At 37.3% G+C, this 21,879-nt stretch overlaps 1 long non-coding RNA gene across 2 annotated transcripts in view; it reads right to left on the reverse strand.

Moving 5' to 3' along the window:
* Nucleotides 1–2,123: 2,123 nt before the first annotated feature.
* The window catches only part of LOC110832201 (uncharacterized), a 34,634-nt gene continuing 14,878 nt past the window's right edge, over nucleotides 2,124–21,879 (reverse strand). The window contains exon 3 of one of the 2 annotated variants that reach the window (XR_002543852.2): nucleotides 2,124–3,125. This is a non-coding gene — a long non-coding RNA (uncharacterized LOC110832201). Of the gene's footprint in view, nucleotides 3,126–20,627; nucleotides 21,853–21,879 lie in introns of those variants that run through there. The other variant, XR_002543853.2, reaches the window with a different exon arrangement.

Consider the following 21,879-nt stretch of genomic DNA (forward strand, 5'->3'; position numbering starts at 1 on the left):
TTACCTTAAAGCAGTGGTTCCCAAAGTGTGGGGCGCGCCCCGTGGGGGGCGCGAGTAGTTTTCTGGGGGGGGGGGATGTTCTTTGTATAAAAAACTTTTTTTAACGAAATATGGAGAAACATTTTTAACATCCTTTGCTTGGTTGAGAGAGTTTAGTTGTCTTACAGTGCTGTAGAATTCAGAGCGTATATTTTATTACAGTTTTTAAAATAAATGCATTTAATAATATATACTACATTATAAAAAATGTACACTTATAGCTAAATTTTATGTCAAATCTGTTTGCTTGCACTTGTTCTGAAATGTTTTAAGGGGGGCACAAGGTATAAAAGTTTGGGAACCTCTGCCTTAAAGTATTAACACAAAACTCACTCATGACCCGCGTTTCTCGTCCTCGTATCTACACACATACAGCAATCAGGAATTTAATCTCTCGAACCAGTAAAGAATTAGATTAAATAACAATGGAAAAAAGCAGTTTTGCTACTACTTTCACGGAGTATGCGTGATAGACCTGATCAAATTCAAAATTAATCCAATTATTTGTGCCCTCGGTTCGACCAGCAGGATTAATTATTAGTCTACTGCAAGTCTCTTAACGGTTACAGCCATGTTCCGAACCAGACTCGAAACCGCGAACTTTTCTCTCAACAAGGCTATACGTGGGACTGAAGAGGTTATGTATGTAACTGTCGTAATTTGAGCTAATTTATCTTAATCAACAGTATTAGTAGAATTATAGGAACAGCCAACAAATTCTTAAACCTTCAGACATGTAAAATCTTTGTTTCAACTTTTATTCTTTTAAAACTAAGTGGTAACAGTATGTAACACCTACTTTAACAATAAGTAATTCCGCGTGTTGCCAACAAAGTGTATTTTTGGTTTTATATGATTCTGAGAGTTAAAAGACGTGTTTCCGTAAAAAGAATTAATGATTATGGGTTGTTTTCTTTGAAGTACGGGATGAATATTCACATATTATTAAGTCTAGTTTCGACTTCAAACGGTTTGTTAGTGGAAATTGCATGTAATGGTCTTACATTACACTATTAAAACATTTCTCATCGATAATTTTCGTGGTAGCGCGGTCTGAGGAGTGGGTCTTAACGGTTCGGAAACTGGGATTGTGCATTCGATACGATTCCTATTCCAAACATGGATGTTTGTCAGCGTGTTTATGTGTTGTACTATGCCATGTAGATAGAGACTACAGTCCACGCAGAGTACATGCACGTATGAAAATCTAGGTTAATGCACCTCTCACAGGTATTACTGAACGTGTAAAACAAATATAAATCAAGCACAATGTGACGTTTCATACCGTACGCAAAGAAGCATAACGAATGCAATTCTCGATGAGCCCAATTAAATTCTATGGGATTTTTAAACGAGCTCTGATAAAAGAAGGTTTAGATCGAAATCGCTAATACCAAAGCCCATCATTTGACACCGTTTAGAGAAATATTTACTTTCTGTTAGAACGCCTGATTAATTCATTTCACTGCTTTCTTCAGTCACTCTGGATAGGACAACATCTATTTTCTTTAACGTCCTTCCAACTTCATGATTCAGAATCATCCTTTGGCTCAATATATATATAACGGATAAAAGTATATAACTAAACAACAGGGAAGAGGTAGTAAATAAGCTATGATGTACAGTTGAATATATTATAATGGGTTCCTTACTAATTAGTTATGATAATTTTATGTCTTATTCCGTAATTAAAGTTCTCCAGACAAAATTGAACGTTAGTAAAATAGTAAGTGATGAATTTCGTTAACTAAACAAACGGTTAGGACAAAGCAACCAAGAATGTTAACATAAATATTATATATTACGTTATTTACAACATATTTACATTATATTGTTTAATTAAATTCCACAGCCAAAAAAGAAAAAATCATAATAATATAAACCACGTTAATGTGAAACGTCACACATCAGACGGAATACAATTAACAATATAAATGTGGTGCATTACCACATATATTTAGAGAAGCACAAATGTAAGATATAGTAGTTTTGAGGCACACAGTTAAGACGCTGTGGTCAACATAATTCTAAATTAGCATCTGACGTTCCTTCTTATATCCGAATCAAAAACATGACCTAGAGTGTAAAGTCACAACAAAATCTTCAATAAAAACATGAGGATCAATGGTTCATGAAAATCAGACTTATTTCGTATTTAAACAAACTTCACACATTTCTTGAAATAAGATGAATAACTGCTACATCGCACTTCTTTCGAAAGTAATTTAGACGAAATTATTAACTTTCCGAATGACGCAGTTGGCAATCCGTAGCTTGAAATTTGTTTTTATCGGTTTAAAATTGAGGCTGAATTTGTGCGGCAGCAGATCTTTCTTATATTGTGTATTCAGTTACATATTACAGGTTCTGTTTGGCATCAGTACCAAGACTGAGCGACGGTCTGTTTGTTCATGTTTTTCAATACAACCAAATACCCTATTAAAATCCAATTAGAAACTTTCCTGTTGAAAGCAGCCAATAGGTAACGCTCAAACTAGATTTTTCTATTGAAAATAAGTATGAAAATACAAACCAAGCAAATTTTGCGTAGTGATAACCGCGTTGAACATATAAAGATTGATTCGTGTTTTATTATGCAAAAATAATAAACTACGTGACACTATAGCGTCATTATTTGTGTCGAGAAACTAGGGAATTTATAGACAATAAAATAAAATCGAATAGTCTTTTTATCTTTGCGTAAAAACAAACAAAATTCGGTGTTTTATTGATGAGTCTGAAGCCGAGCCCTCACTAGTGACGTAACAGCGTAACTAAGAACTAATTCGTATGTTTGGACGAAGTTACAGTATGTAACATTCGCTCATGTTCCGTTCACGGAGGGGCCGATCCACAGCGCAACCGACTTTTCAGCGAACGTCGATAGGACGCTATATTACGCCACCAGAGTAGGTTTTGACATGCAGGATCAGTAGACAGACAACTGACGGAGCAGAAGCGCGCAGTCCGTTCGCCCAAAATGTGCAACTGAACCTCACGTGAGTGGAATCCCTTGTTACATAAGCAAGTGTGGACCAGGCTTACGCTTTATGACCGTGGCCTCTGTTCCTCAGGCACAAGCGAAGCTGAAAATAAACAATAAATGGGAGTGAATCATAGGCAGTGGTTCATAAGTTTTGAGATGGGGAAAGGCAAAGGCGTGGGTAAAATTCTGCACGGGGATCCCCCCCCCCCGTCTTGAACCCCAGATATTTTATACATCACCATCCATTATATCATTTTCCAACCAATTTTCTATCACAGAATATTTAGAAAAGACAAAGTAAATGATATTCGCAGCATTAAATATTTATTATAAGTCAATAAGTTATTTGTTCAGCGACGTTCATTCAGCTATTCCGGTTCTGCAATATTGATATAAGCGAAAATGGTGGATGTGGAATAATGAGCGAAGATATGGAAAAACTCACAGACAAATAGTTCAAAGACATATATATTTCATTACAAGTGGAGTACAGGACATCAGACTTATACAGTAGTCACGTACAAAGTTTCTGCCCGAACAAACTACAGCGAAACTCTCAAATAAGAAGCTACAGAACCGATAAGTTACCACAGTTTTTTATTCTGAACGTCAAGACGCTCTAACAATTATTTTTATACATTTTTAAATTTAACTAACAGTTTTTTTTGGCCCCCTCGTAAACACAAATTTAAATGGGGATGTAGGTCGTTAAGCACGGTTCATTGTTGATTTGCTAATTCGTTACGTGGAGTATGTGCGGGTAATTATGGCCATTTGATGACGTTGAGCGCTTGGAATCATAATAAAGTAACGAGGAGGGCCGAACAGTCCGCTGAATAACATCATTAACTGACTGATCTCTACGTAATTTAATATCGCTACTTCAATTGGAAAGATTATATATAACGTCCTGTGAGATGCAATTTGGTACCAGGTGGTAATGGAGTGTTTTAATACGTTATACTGATATTCGCTGAAAGACTCAGGAAAATCATGAAAGTGTTACTCAGGAAACTGTATAAGCCAACAAAGGGTTTGTGGCTTGAGGTTTTCACGGCGATGTAACTACAGATGGCGATCTCCTGGCTTTGCGTCGTATAGCAATTTTGGTTATGTGCCAAGGTTTCGGAAAAAAACAGCGCTTCCATCTATACGGCACAACAACCCAGAAGACCACCGCTTACAATAAGAAGACATGTTAATTACGCGTAGACCGCGTTCGTTTTCGTAGACTCCAAAAAAGTTGGCCTTTGTCTTCAATGCATCGGCCTACTCAACGATATATGGAGAAACGAGTGATGTACGTTTTATTGTGAATGCCGAGAGGCATGGGCGCTGAATATCAAAAATTTCAGGAGGCGATAAGTTTTGCATTATAAAATTCTCCCGGTAGACAGTCTCAAGTTACACGAAACACAGCCGATGACAGTGTCGACACCAGTGACACACGAAACGAACGACGTGTAGCTAGAGCGTGTGTTAACTCCCGTCTGCCGCTGTTGAATTCCAAGATTCCGCCATTCAAAACAAAACTGACCACATACAACTCAACCGGTTCCACATCTATCGAATCTGCGGATATAAGCCTAAATGATTTCATTCATAACCCTCATTAAAGAACAATGGGAAAACTGTTTAAAAGTTAAACTGAAGGTGAGGAAAGTTCAGTTGGTGCTCAAATCCGAGAGCATCCACGTAGTCGGCGCTCCCTACTGACGTATACCAAGGAATGAATATTTATCTTTGACAATGTTGATGTCGATCTGAATCGTTCCTGACACCCTTCGAATATTAATCTTGTACCCAAAGATGGCTGTCATCGCCCTGATGATGGAGGCAACAAGGACCTCTGAAACGTCGGTAAACTTCTACCAGACTACAAGGTGCTACAACATAGAAGACCGCCATCTTCAAACTCAAATCTTATTTAATATTTTATTAATACATACCACCCTAGCGGTTTTAGTATGTAAAGTTCTTCCATCAGTAAATCCCGAACCGCCTAATATACAGATGCAATTATTGGACAAATTTCATAACGCAACATGGGGAGGTTGGTTCCGTCTGTATGTTCGTATATCAATCTGTCCATCAACATGTTTCATCTTCGTAACTACTGCATGGTTTTCGACTACATTTATCTCTGGGAGGACCACACTGTTAGGGAAATTCAGTATCAGAGCGCGTCTGTCACACGGTAAACTCAGCTTTACAGGGCACCGGAATTGAACTTCTTGTTTATAACAGCTCATCACACAAAAAAATGGTACATTATATAACGTATGCAATCTATTTAAACCCGTAAAGTGGGATCTGTAAAATATTTCTTTGCATACGGCGAACAACCTCTGAAATAACATGTAAAGTAACTTCAAATTAATTCAGGCACCGTGAAGTGTGATGCCTGCAGTACGAATTTCTAAAATTTGATGATCTCGAGGGGGTTAAGTTGTCTATGTTGGTCTTCTGGGTTGTAACGCCATGAGACCTTGTAAGCAGATACCGGCGTTTCGGAGGAACATGGCGTCTCCGTCCCCAGGGCTTCATCACACAAGTCTACAAGCCGTGAAAGACCATCGACAGCTTAAAGCACTAATATGTCTGTTCCGTAGCAACAAATTGTTTTCTATAATAAATTAACATTGTGATCCATAAAATATGAAAAATAATGCGTTCGGAAAAAAACTTTTGTCGACGGCGATAGAGTTTAGGGCGATTTGCACTTCACTGAGAGCTCCGTTAAGTGCTAACGACCTCAGCGGCTTCGACCGACATTAAACGGGCCGCCAGCCAAGGACAATTTGTCCTATTTTATGAATAATGTGCGGATTTTCAAATGTATGGTTGCGATTTCAAGACAATCAGTGGAATATAAATATAATTTAAAATACTCTAGTTCTGTGGTTTATTGCGTGGGGCGGAAGTAAAACTATTCTTTGCACTGGTGCCACTGAATGCTTCAGTCTGCTAGACCTCGAACGAAGAGAAAATGGATTTCATTTTGCTAAAAGTCTGAACCACAAACGATATTAACTTTGGTCTATTAAAACAATACAAAACTTTTTGTAAGTTTTGCAACGGATAAGTGATACTAACAGGCCTTTAAAAAACATAGAGATAACATAATCAGATAATATAATCACACATACTAGTAGTACGAAGTGGTAATTGTGCTTTTTAATATTATAATGAACACAGGAAACAAAATATCTATAAATGTTAGTTACGTTGCAGAGGACAAGCTTTAGTAATCCTATTTCAAGCTTGTCAACACATACAACTTAAAATTATCTCTGTGATAAATTTTAACGTTATTAGGATTATAGTACCGCCCTTCAGCCACACAGAACTATCACCCGTAACTTATTAATCTTCAGTATCGACTTTAAATAACCTCTGAAGTAGATAAGGCATAATTAGTTAAATAACCTCAGAGTAAGCCATCATTGTACACTTTGAGCATTGGACACACTTCAGTGAGTCCAATTTGGATTCCTTGGTATTATATGAAGTGAAACCCTAGTTTTACAACTGTGTGTAACCAAAATCCTCCGAACAGTAAAGGAAATCGTAGATTTATGCGAAATACGTAGCAGTTGACGTGATATGCTGTGAGCTCTTTATAAGTAATTACCGTATAATAGATTCAGTATGCTGATACCTCTCAATTAAGCACTTTCGCGATAGCTGATGGACGCTGTAGCAAAACATGAAGGAGTAGTACAAAAGCATAGGACGGGGTGAGCTCAGTACCCCATGTTAGAATGAACATTGTACACAGAAAAACACTTACACGTCACACTACAATATTAACAGTTTTTTCCAAAGTCAGACAGCCAGTGATTTATTAATTTTCAGGCACATTCGTAACAGACAGTTGTAAATACGAGCTATCGCCGTGTATGTCTGTCTGTCGACATGAAACAGCGCGAAGACCATAGAATGGATTTTAAATAAATTCGACACTGAGGAGTATTACAAAATTTGTCGACAGATTCCAGTTTTTTAAAACTCGAACTGGTTCTTCACATGAAGGCCTATATGGTTTTCTTTGTGCGCAAGTAACTTTATTTAAATGGGAATTCAACAGCCAGACAGTGCCCACGATTCTGGTTACTGGCGCCAGCCAAGAAGGTAAAGTTTTATTAAGATTATTTAAAGATACTGTGTCAACTGCAGAACTTATTACCTTCGGATGTAAAGGGGAGATTATAATGAGTAGCTATGGATATGGAAGGTGGTCGATGTGGTATATTGGCGGCTCAAACGCATAATTAGCCAAAAAAGACTGATAGCAACAACAGAAAATCTTTAGTCAAAGCTAGTAACCTGACAAGGAATGGTATGTTACTTTACAAATTAAAACGAATGGCGTTACTGGTACACTGCATTCTTGTCGCTGTATCTGTCAACGTTTCATGCAAGGCCAAAGAGATCGTTGGTGAAGTGAGACAAAAAAACAACAACAACAACTCACTAAGATGATTACGGAATTCGGAATATTGTTGTCTCCACGGGTGTTTCTTTATATAGAAACTTGGAATGCGCGAGATGTCCCACCTTGAAGATCTTCAACTATTACCAGTTTGCAGTCGGAGGGATATGAAAGTCATCTCTCGTGCATTTATCTTATATAAAACAATAGGTGTGTTACAGTTTCAAATTTTCTTCCTTTTTACACTTCAACACCGTATATAGAATTTCCTGTTCTGAACATTCGCACAGGAATTGGTTTTTGGTAAAGAAATGGAAGAAGCTGTATAACACAGATGCGTTTCATCCCAGAAAATGCAGCTCTAAACCGCGCACAAAGTAAGCTAACCCAATCGAAGTCTTTATTGAACATTCGGCGAGGGAGGGAAATATACAGCTCCATTCGTCGACGGCCCTGCTGAATACTGCAGGGGCGAAATAAACGTTGTAGTGGCCAGAGTAATGAAAACCAAACTTGGCCAGACCAAGGTCTACGCCATAAAGTTTTAGGCCGCTACATGTAAATGAATAATTACTAAAACTAAAAAATCTGAATATTTATTAACTTCTTTCCGCATATTAACCTACTCAAAATTTTTTTTAATATTTTGTATCTATATAATTATGTCGTTACATAAATGTTTATACGAAGGCATGATTCTACTGGTGACTGTTACAGGATGGAGATGAGTAAGCTGAGAAATAATGCGAGTTGTTTTTAATGCAACACAATAGAGAAGCATATCATATAAAAATAATTGTTTTAATTATAATTAAGCTAATAAAATTGTCTTTCTATTAACGCAAGTGAAAGTGAGAAAGCCTAGGCTTCACTGAATGCCATCGTCCTAAAAATTCCTTTATTAAAATATAGGGAAAATATATTATCTTTTTAAATATAAAATTGAAATTGTGTGTGGATGTGTTTATTTTCTCTTATAGCTCGAGAACGGGCAAGAAATTTGCACTAAACTTGACATGTTTATTCCATGAGATCAGGCAAAGATTTTAGAAAGGTCAAAATTTCAAACTGTTGAGTTCGAGTCCCGGTGAGGGTGGTTGCTGTAGCTTCGAAAGTAGGCACGATAGAAGAACGGGACAAATACAAAAGTAGTTTGTTTTGACGAGATGATTACAGGAACCATAGCCAAAACTCCGAAAAAACTGCACTGGTTTCGAGTCTGGGAGAAGTTGCAGGATTTAGTAATAAGAATAATGTGTATAATATTCAGCAGTAAATATATAATATTCAGGCCTGTGTTAAGAGTTCGGGCAATAAAGATTGGTAAGAAACGTACATTTCTCAGTATTCTATGTTAACAATTACAATAATAATCTCCAATCCACTTTACAAGAACATGAAACTAAAATCAGAAGCAGATAAATAACTGAAAAGAAATATGCGTATGAAAAGCTTATCAGAAATTATGGATGTGAGTATACAAGGTACAGAAAAGATAAAATTTGATACAGGGATGTAATCACATCAATAAATATTTGAAATTCTTACTGCTAAATTAAAAACTGAGATTTCAGTTTTATATTTTTCTGTCGTGTCAAAACTAACAAAACCGTTAATCCATCCATCAATTCCTCTTCCAAACTTGCATTCACTTATCTACTAATCCGTCTGTCTGTCCTCCTCTCCTTCCACCTGTCCTACCACCTTTCATCTACCCTCTGTCCCCACACCCATCCATCAATCCATCGGTTCCTCGCTCATCCCCTACCCAGCCAATCACCCATCCAACTGAATACAGGCCGGGAAGCTGGTAGCAACAGCGTGGTGGAGTCCTTACCTCTGTCCTCTGAGATGCAGATATTCCGGTTCACTGTGGAGCATGAGTGGGCTCGTAGCATTACAATCACGTTATCAAGATTCTGTGCGTGCCGACTCCCACACATGACTACTGTGGCAATCAGCTTTGATTAAACAAGCGTTTGACCCGAGTTATTTGAGCGGAGAGTCAATCACCGTCTTCACGATCAAAGACGTTCAAAGAAGAGACCTCTGTGTTTATTAAATTTTCCAATTACGCTCATTTTTAAGACTCTAAATTAAATTAAACCTTCCTCCAACAGACAATTGTGGGGAGTGACGCGACAGAAACCCCAGTGTGATGTATATGAACAAGCTGCACTCGAAAAAGAAGAAATAATTCTGTCACCTTTAAAGTAATTGCAAGAAATCGTTCTACTGTGAAATTATAATTCATTTTATTTCAATTTGTTTCAAGTTGTAAATTTTCCTTTCTCTGAAGCCGTCAACATGTGAGAATGTAAGCCTATGCAAAGAATGGTTCTGCTACAAAGTCTTTTAGACAAGGTTTCAACTCCTATTCATAATAACCGAAGAATGGACCTGGTGATAGATCTGTAAGAAGACACGAAGTCACTCAATGTCAAAAAGCTGGCTTGTTATAAAATCTGAGTTCATCACTATCGCTACAGAGTTAAATCGTTGAACTTGATGAGGATGTTGAAGACAGACTACGCCATGACACGTTGCAGAGGAAAAAATCTACTGACAGAGTGGCTCTATACTTTGTGCTTCAGGCTTCGGGCTCTCTGTCCAAACTAATTACTTGTATGTACTTTGTCAAACAACACTATCTGTAACCTACTGCATTTTACCGCCTTAACACAAAAGGCCAGTATTCCTCAACAGCGAGTCCGCATGACATACCTAAGAGATGCTTGGATTGAGTAGATTCTACTCAGTAGAACACAAAGAATCTTTTGTCTTTTGTTATTACTGCTTGGAGAATTTTTGTATCGACTTAAGGGAAATTCGAGTATGACTAAGCACCTAATTCACTTCAGATTTGAGTAAAAGGCAGGAAGAAAATCATTATAACTTTTATTTATATTTTAATTAGTCTATATATTATTTAATAAAAATTTACGAGATGATTTTGGGGAAAGGGTCCGCGGTACCGAAAGAATTAAGAAACACTGCAATGGATAATCAATAAAAATTACGAAGTATCTTATAAGGAAATGCACTAAATTTCCACTTATATATTATTTTGGAAGTCCAATATTTTCCTGAACACTTTATTTTCTAACGCTTTGAATTTATGCTCTCAGCTTGAAGTAATGAAACATGTTCCAGAGTCATACAAAACAAATGCAAAATTATGTTTATACATAATCTTGATCGGTGGCCTGACGCTATACTGTCACAGCTATTGAAAAAGCTTAGCTAAATAAACAATAAATAAATATTGATCGGTGATGTTCTGGAAAGCTAATGTATGCCAAATAAGTGAGAACACGTGTTCTCATAATAGCGAGTATGCAGACTACAGTATTCTTGGTGAGTTGCGCCTTGTAGTGTGGTAGAAATTGACTGACGTTACGGAAGTCCTTTCTGCCTCCATCATCAGGGCGATTGATGGAGGCAGAAAGAATCTCTGAAACGTAGGTAAACTTAAATCAGACAACACGGCGCTACAACCCAGAAGACAATTATCTTCGGTTTTAAAACCTTCCGTAAATACGCTACCGAGGTTCTTAGATAACTATAACGCCAAGATGTAAAAAAGAAAAGATTCACAGAACGAAGGCTCAGAACACAGCGTGTAGTGCAACTGTTAAACCCCCTCAGCACATCCTAATATCTGTAATGACTAGAAACTTTAAACAAAACAGACAATGACGCCATGAAACTAGACTATATCTCAAAGTGCTATTCTTCTCACATAAATAGACGCGCGCACGTAAATGAGATCTGGCTTGCGAAACAAAACAAAAGGCTTGACGGGCACATCATAACCATGCCTTGGTATTATTTACAGACTAATAAGTCCTGGGAAGCGTCAAGAAGGTCGCTAATTAGACAACGACCTTAATTATCCGAAATCATTGCGTCTAATTAAGACGACTTAGGAAGACGAGACTTCATTACCTACTGGTCTATTCGGCTATTTGTTCGTTGTATTTGCTTTACATATTGATTCTGTCCCATTTCTACGTCTCTCTTCCTTTCAGCCATTCAAAGTGTAGTGGAAGGACTCGGTTATACGATAAACTTGGTCCAAATAGTGTTCCTAGTTTGCTGCTGGTTCTACACGTAACGGAGGAAACTAACTGTTAAGGTCTGTGTACTATTTCTCCATACCACATGGCAGGTATCACGTAAAACCTGTGAAGGATTCTTTTTCGCTCTGTGGTTAGGCCGTAGAGGGTCTCGTCTGTTTCATGCCCTCTTCAAATAAATTATTAAAAATAAGAAGATAGTGTATCTAGTAGTAATTATTACACGTTTTAAAATGCTTGGAATATATACTCATCTACTCTGATATTCAAAACAATAAAAAAAATTGTAAAATGTAAGTGTACATGACGAGTGATACTTTCATTTAATGTTCATTCAGTATTTAGTCTAATTGATAACGCAAACAATATCATGGCTGACGTAAGAAAATAAAGAAGGAAAATGGATTTATTTATTTCCTCTGGGCTCTGTTTGTCACGTCAAAATAAACGTTAGCATAAGTTTCGGCCTTCTTCATAAAAACGTAGTGTTTCATTTCTTTCTGACAATTGTTTTATATGCCTTTACAGACAAATGAGTCAACTTTCTGAGAGAATTGAGTTATAGCTACAACGACGGTTACCAAAGTCAAACGCAATTTTTCACTCGTCAGTCCATGCCTTCACTGCGTGAGGGTAACTTATAAGTTATCTGCCTTCCGTTTTCCTGTAAACACGACATGAGTCACGTTAATTTACTGTAAGGTTTACCTTTAAACCGTTAATAAAACACTGATAACCTACAAAGAATTAAGTCGGTTACCCCAGCAACGAAAAAGTTACATAAGTCTATAATTCACGCAATGTTTCTTCAATATTTTTCGGGTACTTGTTAAAACAGCAAGAGAAAAAATACTTTAGGTCATAATTCTATATGCATAAGACATTAATAAACTACAGCTGTATCAAAAAATTAGACACTTGCCAATTAGTTGGGGGAGGGCGGAATTAATCAAAAGGAAAATAGTGTGTTACCTACCATGTTTTCTATCTCTTTGTTTCCTCGGAAGTCACTTCTGTGTTATTTTACGAATAACCGATTAAATTTTTCTTTAAAAATATACAAGATTAATATGTTTTCGACACGTATCGCAGATTATGGATTGAATTTGTTAATCAGGTTGTGATAAAAATTGAAAGTCGTCTGAATCTATGCTGTTCTGTCTACAATCATTTTCCGACAGAAAGATAAACGTTTAAAACGTTTATGTACTTCTGTGTATATTCATATATTTCCGTGAAAACTGTGGAAATTTTATACATTAGATTGCATATTTTATCTGAGTTATTAAATTACTAAGCATTTCTAAAAACAATTCAATATACAAACGAGAAGTAACGAAGCACAAATGAACTGGTATGTCAGGAACATTGCACTATTAAACGATACCACCATCCCTGTAGCTGATAATATGAGCTGTTGAGATGGTAGATGGTCTAAGCTATAAAAAGTACTTACACAACTTCAGCTCTGAGGAGGTCAAATGTAAGTTCAGTCAACCAAATTTGCCTGCTGTTGAGGTTTCGTCGGTTTAAAAGCACAGACCTACGCGTGCATAGAGCTTAAAACGATATCAGCTACAAAAGTTGTCAAAAGAATTTTTCACATTGAAATGGAATTACTTGTAAGCAATATTATTTCGCTTCTATGTGTCAGTAAAACTTTGTACAAATTCAAAAGATTAAAATATTTTCTTTGTAGTACAAGAAGATTTGCAGAATGTCTTTAAAAGATGTTATTAGATATTCATGAAAATATTTATATGAAAAGGCAATTACACGTTGTTGGAGTGAAGTGGAATCTACACGAAGCTGTAAATTAAAAGTAAACACGCGTATTCGATTCAATTAAAAGCACGCAAGTGAACTTGCCGTTGAGCGGACACGCATAAAGAAAAACGCGTACTGAAACCAGATGCTTATTTTAGTACAGATTAATTCACATGGCTTTCATTAAACACACACACTAAAAAAATTCCAATATAAATACAGCATCAGAACTTATTTGAATAGCTGATTATTTAACGATGTCATGTCATCTGAGTATGCTGCACAGAGATAATTATAGGGTGGCCGTACTTATGAATTTATTGTGAGTGTAAAAGAAAGCGGGCGTGCCCCATTTTGGGCAAGGCTCCAGTGTTTGAATGAAGCGAATAAAATAATTACGGTAAATGCACCAAATAAAGCCACTTTAATGTTTGAAGCTGTCTAAAATTCTATAATGTAGCAGCAGATAATCAGAATTATGTAGTAAGTTTAGAGCCGTCTTTTTTACTAAATACAAAAGTTATTAAAATCCGAAGTTAGTAGGCAGAGAATTTATTTCAAGTTGTATTGGGAAGCGCATTTTAGCGATATTAGTGGAACCATGTTAACAATGATACTAGTTAATGTCATCACTACTATACATTTAACAGAGCTGAAAAATAAGGTAACCATTGATATGCTTTTAAAATATTTGTCAAATATTATTTCAAGAATTATTAATAAAATTGTATAGTCTATTAAATAGCCTAAGTGCCATCAAAAATTTTGCCTAATTTCCTCATGTCGTCTCTTTTATGCTACTCTTGTCCACTCGATTTACAACAGGCCTACCTAAATATCAGACGCCATGCACAAGTCTGATCGAAATGGGATGCTCTTTGTTACAATTTCTTTCTGAATTATAAACGTTTGTTAATTAGAAGCTACAGAGGGCAGTTTAGATGTATGTGTTCATTTAGTCATTAAAACTAATTGCGTTTCATTTCCCTGTGCTCAGTCGCTGTGCAGTGCAAAGCAGAAAAGTTACAATCAACTGTCCCACTCTTCCAGTTTATTGACAAGTTGTTAATTTTTAATTTGAAAACCGCTATTACAAGTCTCAATAGGAGTGCTCTCGAAGTTTTAAGGGAAAAACCAACTTTCCTTCATTTTGACTTTTCGATGTGTAAACTTTTACATCTCTTTCCCAAAACGTTCTCGTGATAAACCAACAAACTTTTATCCACACTGGCTTTCAAAATATATAATGGCAAACGCGTTAATTCTCTGTCATTCCATCATTAGTGACATCAGCTTATAATTCGTCACATTTAATCAAATCTATAAGAAGCTATCTTGTAAACTGCGTGCTATAACATCTGAAGCCTTAAAATAAATTGTATGTGATATAGCATTCGGTGTGCAACAGTGTTTCTTGTTTTTAAGATAAACTAAATAAAATTTAATGCTTATAGGTTTGAACAGAGGAATAAATTCCACGTGGATCTGATGCAGGTTTTGACTTTAGCACCGATGCATCTTCTGATTTGGAAAACTAACCTAACCTTTTAAAAACATCTTTGGAAATATTTCGCTAAGTACATAGCCCGTAAGTTCAAAAGCCTTCAGAAATAAATGTCTTGTTTGCCTAACCTGTCTCGCGTGCATGCCTCACAAAACCTCCTATCCAATGGTCACCGGGATGTGAAGTTGACCATTCACCTCCATACAGTACCGAGGTTAAGAATTCGTGGAACTCTACCCCTAACTCCCCAATAACTTTGCATCGAACGGTGCTTAGTTAAGCAGTAAGGACAACTTTATTTACCTTATTTGAAAATTTGCAGTGAAGCATTTCCAAAAATTTTTAATTCTTTAATCGATACTGATTTACTATCTTGTGTTTTTGAGACCCTGTTTTGACTAAAGGTTTAAAATAGATCGCCTAAGAAATCTGGGACAATGGCACTGTGCAGAAAGCTGTAGAAAGAGGAGGGGAGCTTAATTCAAAGTAATTTGCCGGCCTTAATTTGGAGACTGAAACACAAAACCTTCATCCAGGTATATAGTAATCATGCCCAAATTTGAACACATACCTCCCAAATAAAATCTTCCGCATTGTAGATATATCAGCGTAATCGGTCTTCAATCTAACAGCTGTACATAGGCCGTTGTTCCACGTTATTACATTAGGTATAAAATGTAATTATAGCATTCAGTTTAATGAAATATTCACATATGTATAACGGTAAAACGGCGTTTTAAGAGTCAGGCTTGCGAGCACAGATCCCGCTAAAGGCTAATTTTCTAGCCACACAAAACGTTTTATAAATCACCAAGGTCTCATTCAATGCCACGTAGCACTTTGTAGAAGTGATGTACCCGGATTTGATGCAGCCCGCAGCATGCGCCTTGGGTACACCGCAATGCCATTTACCGAAATGTTGATGGACTGCGTAGTGTAACACTGTGGCCGACAGACAAGAGACGACAGTAAAACAACCAATTAAAGTACTCACCATTTGCCTGTTCATTTTACGGCTTCACCAAATTTATACACAGACCGCAGAGCGAAAGTATATCCGGCCATCAGATTAACTACTACACAAACACTGTATATAGAGTGGGTTACAAAACTGGGAATTTCTTCAGTCAGGCACGCACGCACTCACATACATACGAAAGCCGGTAGCAGTGGATCTTAAAGGTAACAATACAGTTCACATCACAACAATACCGTAATGAGTTGCCTGTTCGCTGAAACTTAAATTTTTAATTTTCCATATAGCCATTTTCCACACGGTTTCTTCAGTAAAATTACGCGTGTGTTTGTTGTTTCTATCATGCAACCATGATCTAACCGCAGGAAGGATACGCCATATTGAGAAGTTAAATGGCGCTCTGCTAGTTGAGAAATTCTCCGCTGTTGTAAGACCTGAAGTTTATTACCGTGGTCTTAACTGCCCGCCACCAGGATGATCCCATACAAAGAATGTGACTAAGTCCGTGGCTCGAAAACTTCGTAATTTGCATGTTTTTCGTTGATGAAGGAGAGGCAGCCAGTTATCCACACTTTAACCGTCACACTCCTCACCAAATTGTCTGTGACAAAATCAAGATCGACTAGACATGTAGATCGTTTGGGGGAAGTTAGTGATGAGTACGAACAGGATCGTCATTAGCGGGCTGCCGGGCCCTATCATTCGGTTACTATTCTTGCAACAGTTACTGTGTCAAGTGGTAAAAATAGCTACTCAAAGCTTGAGGAAAACTAAAAGACGTATTAACAACGAACATCGACGAACAAAACTTGCACTAGTAGAATTTTCAATTAAGGGTGAAATAGATCTGGAGTTGGAATTCGAAGAACTGACTCACTGAAGCCGAAGCTCATTTAAATGAATGATAGTATTAATTGGTTCCACGATGTGCCACGGTGGTTTGGCGGTTAGAACGCTGGCCTTGTAATCCTGGGGTCTCGGTTTCGATTCCCGGCGGTGTCCGAATTTATAACTTGTGTTGGGCAAGGCCGTGGTCTAGGCAACACGGAGTTTTCCTCCGAGGGCTTCCCCGGTTTCTCCGTGGCATCCCAACAATTACTCCATTCACACACAGAAGAAGGCAATGGCAAACCACTTCTGGATCATCTGCCAAGAACGTATATGAACAGGTCCCAGTCCGAGAAAAGGATGGAAGGATCCTGTTCATATGTCGTCAGACAGAACACTTAATAAATAATAATAATAACCTCAACGATAGCATAACACTTCTCCATTACAAAGAACATTTGTTCAGTGTTGTTTAATGAAACAATAGATCTTTACTCTAAGAATCATAATAACACGTAATACATTCTGTGGGTAAAATGCAGAGAAGCTGATTATTAGACACCGCACGTGGTTCACACCGTTGCCATTAAAATTAAATGATTAATATGCAATTCTGCTGTCCTCAAACGTACAGAGGTGCACGAAAAGAATGAAACCCCAAAGCGCAACTGCACCGCTCGTCCTGCTTTAGGGACGGCTTTCGGTACAAAACTTTACTCGGAACCCCCAAGGGACTACGCATAGATGAGGGCAAAAAAACATTTTTTGAACTACTGGAAGAAATGTTGTGTGTGGATGTTACTTTGACTCAACTGGCTCGGGATTTGCACAAATGGTCGCCTGTCTTGACCGCGGTAAACAGGGAATTTTTAAACGAACAAACAAACGTTCAATCAATCGTTGGTGCGTGTGTGCGTGCACTTTGTAGCAAGCAGCCACGGGTTCTCGTCTGAAACCCAGTGCCAATACCGGGGCAGCAGACATTGCGAGGAGGTATTCTGTCTTCTAGCAGCGCTGCGAGGAAAAGCGGCTGGTGGCAACCGCCTGTTGTCTGGCCCAGCGTCACGGATATTAGAGAATCAGGAAGGTTAAAGAGGTCCACCAGTGCAACATTCGTAAACGCGAGATTCATCCATCTGTGTCACTACATAAAGCAGACCAGCCCAGAGTAATAACTACAAACCTCAAGATAAAGGAAGAAAGAAACTCTCATATTATTTAACGCCGCGAAGGGGTAAGAAAACTAGTTAGGATGGAAACCAACGAGGATAAAAATGTTCACGGTGAATATTAATACGACGTTTGCAAAATTCGTATAAAATAAAATAATATAATGGAGACCGTGTGTAGCCGATTGCATACTTTATTTCATAAACTATTCGACGGAAGCCACTGAAATCTGGCAATTGTGAGGTCGAAAAGTAAATTCCTAGTGAATGTTAATTTCGACGCGTTACGATTAGTTAAGCTCATGTACCCCAAAATTGTATGGGGACCTGATTTAACGCAATACATTTTTCAAAACCGCTTTATCCAACAAAAAATGCAACATCTCTGTAGGTAATTTCGTCCAGATAACGTTAACTGAGTTGCGACACTATGAAGAGTGTCTGTGTATTTAGTTGCAAGTGGTCTTGGTGATTATTGACCTGGAAAGACAAATAAAACAAAACACAAAAATAGAATAACCAGCAATCTACCCGAAATTTTAACCGAGTTCCTCTTAGATGCTAAGCCAGAGTGTAACACACGAAGGTACTTGATGTACCGTATATATTTTGAATTTAAAAAATTCAAACATTCAGTTATCTAAGTGCACACGGCAGTGTCTAAGAAGATGACCGCCTCGATGTTGGAGACAGCAAGCACCTCTGAAAAGTTGGTGAACTTCACTTTGCTTCAACCCAGAAAACAGCCATCTTAGTTTCTGAGTATAACAGAGTTTCAAAAATTGTATCGATTTTAGGAAAGGTATCTGATCTCACAGTTGGCAGTGGACAGAGAGTACAAGGGCATTAGTTCTTTCATCTGTGCAGTTAGGACGCGTAAGACAGCGTCATTGAAACCTTTTCTGATGGAGCCACATAGAGGATTTAACTGACATCAAACAGACAAAGAGTGGGGTAGCTACGTAGTCTATTGCTGGCTTTAAAATATAGCGGGTAGGCCTGCAAGGTTTCGACCTATCTGTAGAAAACAATGATCATGTCCGTAATAAAATAAAAGATGAATTTCTTCGGAAAATATTGTTGTTACGCTATTAATTTCTAACAATTTTATTTCAAGCTGGCCTACTTAAAGAATTCAGGTTATATACGTCTTCACGATCGTAAATCTTTGGTACATATTCTTCAGTGAAAACCTAATTAATCTTTGTCAACAACTCTCCTGTGTTCAAGAAACCCATATATTTGTAACGATATTTACAAAAACTCGCCATTTGGCACAATCTTGAGCAAGACCATCTAGGTTACATTTTTAAATAATATTTCCATAAGAAAAGTTTAATAATTATTTCCCATTCACGTCAAATTTTCTAAAATGGTCTCTTTCCCGGAGCTGCACACGTCTCTGTCCATTTTTGCCGTCAAAAATAACGGGAAAATATTAAGCAGCAGTTATAAATATTTTATTGAAAACTATAAGAAAGCAGCATAAAGAAATTAAAATCATTAATGTCATTGCTTAATTACGAACCCTGAGAAACGTTCAATAGTTTTTAGTCAGATTTTGATTTGCTCTTCAAACAGGTTTTCCATTTTTTTTTTCAGACAAGCTGACGGGAATACGGAATCGGTGGCCATCCACTCTGCAAATCGTACGTCATTTGCACCGAATGGCAGGACTTGCAATTAAACAAACCAGTCCTCTGTAGCACGCACAGCTGTGCAAAGGCGGGTTCAAATCATGACAGTTGTGTGGGCTCTGCTTTAGTCGCCGCCATTTAAAATATTCACAGTGTTTCTGTGATAGAGTGGCTGTACAGTCGGGCTACATGCCCCAAACCAGGGCCACTTTTGTTTTATGTTTGCACGGACGTTCAAAAGCTGCTGTAATGTATCGATAAATAAAAGAAAAGCTGATCTAAAGTTATCACTGATTTATGGATTTTCCAAATGCTTCTATACAATATGCATTTCCATTTTATATTAACTTCATTTTAACGACACTACATCAACTGTACAGAGGTAAAGGTCTAGACGCATTCAAGAAGTATATCTTTCCAATCAAACAGCTATCCTGACTGTGGGTTATTTTGCCAGTGTTTTCACCAGTTTCTCCAGGACACTTCCTTCATATTAATACCCTTAAATATGACTTCAAACGCTGACATGATAATCTTCCCAGTAATTGCAAAGCTTCATTAACTCTGAACTTGAAACAGCTTGTAATACCCTACCTTCTACTTCTAAGTCTACAGGAGTATCCTCTTACCTTCAGATTTCAAAACCTAAAACATGTAGGCCACATTCTTTAGCTGCTCTCCGTTTCCTTTCACATGCACTGCTAATGAACTCTTCGGAAGGGACAATCGTTTGAAGAAAAAAATCGCGGGGTTATCTTCAAGGAATCTGCGGCATTTTCTCAATCATCAGATATCTACTCGATGTTCTTGTATTTCTGATCAACCATCATAGTTCTCATTAAGTCATACAGAGTACAGAAAGTAAAACTGCATAATACAACGGAATAAAATACGACGATTTCATGTCCACAAACCGCCAGTGCGGAGCTAATTCGATATTGTCAGGAGACAATCGAATTATTCTGAATAACGGTGCACGCATCGCTGATGGTACTCTCAGCAAAATTAGGTCTTGATAAAACATTCAACTTGTATCGCGGTCACATTAATTTACTAAGTGATAAAGTAACGTATGGTTCAAGGGTAACACAAATTCATGAACTTTTGCATTTCCATTCGCTATTTAAAATTAAATTAAAGGTACTTTGGTCTCAGTTTTTCTTTCAGTGCTTTAATCAGACATGGAACACCTTCCAACACTACAGCCTTTAGCACAATTCTGACACACTTTATCTCACATCTAACTTACAAATAATAATTATAAAGCAAAGTCATTATCATTAATGTCATATCAAAATACTTAATGTACTTTGTATCTTCCGTATAATGCTTTGATCAACTTAAGGATAATCAGATGAGTAAGGCATGCAGTTTGTATGGGTGAGAATAAAATTTCATGCGAAGTTTTGGTTGTAAATTCTCAAAAAAAGAGTGTACTTGAAAAAAAGATGCATAGAGGGGATAATATAACTTAAGTTATAAGGTGGGAGGATATAGAATAAATTCGTCTCTCTGTGGATAGGGAAAAGTGGCGAATTCCTGCTAACATGATAGTGAATCTTCAGATTTAATAAAAATAGGGGAGATTTATTGAACATCTCAAAGATCCCTCCAGGGCGTTATTTCGCCTTTGAATAGTAAGAAATAAAATTCCAATAATGAAATTTGCTACTGAATAATATTGAGGAATCTGACGCAAATGGTTCGCCAACATTTTCTTTTCATCATTTTAGGCCCATTTAGGAGAGATATTATAATATAGGACTGTCTGTCCGTAATAATTTTCATCTGATCTATTTTAATGAAACATTTTATGAACATCACGCAGTTCGAGTCCACCTCCACATCAGTGTCTCTGATGTTGCTACTTTTCTACCGCCAAAAGTAGGTCTGCCAATTTGTAAGATAATTGAAACTTCTGAACTCGGAACAATGCTAGCGCCATTTAATATGATCCTCGAACAGGACTTCGTTTCTCGCACTGAAAAATTCTAAAATCATAAGACGGTCCACATGCGGACTACGTGTCTCAAGTTGCCGGTTCTAGGTTTACATAAAAACCACCGACAATTTTTTTATAAAATGCTCTTATATGTTAAAGGTTCTAGTCTATCAACAGTGTAAAATTTTGAGATATGTGATATATAATATATTTCCAGTATTGGTAATTCGTAAATCTTCTATTTACGCTTTTTACAGTTTGCGGAGTTTCAAAAGAAAGCAAGAACCTTGAAAATTTGTGAAGAGGACCTATGAATACTGTGAAGAATGTACGAGAGAACCTTGTAATGACTTTAATGGATTTATGTAGCTCAGAACATGACCCACAGGCGGGCTGCGGTAATGATGGTGACTCGTGACACGAGTTCTGGTTCCGCACTGAGGAACTCCTTGAACAGCTCAATGACGCAGACAGTTCCTGAAAGACGCTGCTGGAAAGGTTAGAATTAGCTGAACTT

This window comes from Zootermopsis nevadensis, unplaced genomic scaffold (assembly GCF_977971745.1).
Source record: "Zootermopsis nevadensis isolate Lab colony 2312 unplaced genomic scaffold, Znev_1.0 Znev_ptg000002l, whole genome shotgun sequence".
Taxonomy (NCBI): Eukaryota; Metazoa; Arthropoda; class Insecta; order Blattodea; family Termopsidae; genus Zootermopsis; species Zootermopsis nevadensis.